At 64.7% G+C, this 648-nt stretch overlaps 1 protein-coding gene across 1 annotated transcript in view; it reads left to right on the top strand.

Annotated features, from left to right (window-relative positions):
- The window catches only part of ACVRL1 (activin A receptor type II-like 1), a 9,143-nt gene that overhangs the window by 4,452 nt on the left and 4,043 nt on the right, over positions 1–648 (top strand). The gene's annotated exons all lie outside the window — the stretch shown is intronic.

The raw sequence follows: 648 nt of genomic DNA, 5'->3' as shown, positions 1-648 counted from the left end.
CCATCCGTCCGCTCGCTGCCGTCTGTCTGGCTGCCCTCGCGCTGAACTCGCTGATTCCAGGAGAGATATTTTCTGCGCGAAAGGGCAGAGCTAAATTGGGAGGTTGGGAACGCAGCCGCCCCCCGTGCTGCTCCGGCACTGCGGCGCGGGGAAGCGCCTTCGGGGCGGCCAGGGAAAGCTTCAGGAAAGACCCCAGGTTTGGCACCCAGCTCCGGAAACGCAGCATCCCCGCGGCACCCGCTGGGGAGGCACCAGCTGAGTTTGGGGCTTTTGGTCCCATCCTGGCTCCCGGGACCCGGCTCCCACAGGCAGCCCCAGAGTGGGGCACTCCCACTTCCCCTGGGACCCCGTGGGCAGGATGTGACCCTGTGTGCTGTGAGCCAGTGCATCCCAGTTAATCCCAGCTGGTGGGGCTGGATGCACAGCCCCTCCACTGCCTTTCTGGGGGTGCGGGGACAGGCGACCCTCAGCTTTGGGGCTGGCACTTGGGTCCCAGGCAGGAGCAAGCAATTTTCCAGGAGGTCTCAGGATGGGCTTCCCTGTGCTGAGCACCCGCAGCCACCTTCTCCAGCCCGGACCACGGTGGTCCCAGGCTGCCCGCTCTCGAAATTTGGTTCAAGAGTCTTTAGGACAGATGTACTCTCCCCA

Source organism: Pygoscelis adeliae, unplaced genomic scaffold (genome assembly GCF_000699105.1).
Source record: "Pygoscelis adeliae isolate BGI_AS28 unplaced genomic scaffold, ASM69910v1 Scaffold243, whole genome shotgun sequence".
Taxonomy (NCBI): domain Eukaryota; kingdom Metazoa; phylum Chordata; class Aves; order Sphenisciformes; family Spheniscidae; genus Pygoscelis; species Pygoscelis adeliae.
Note: the sequence above shows the minus strand (reverse complement) of the source record. Positions and strands in the feature narration are given on the sequence as shown.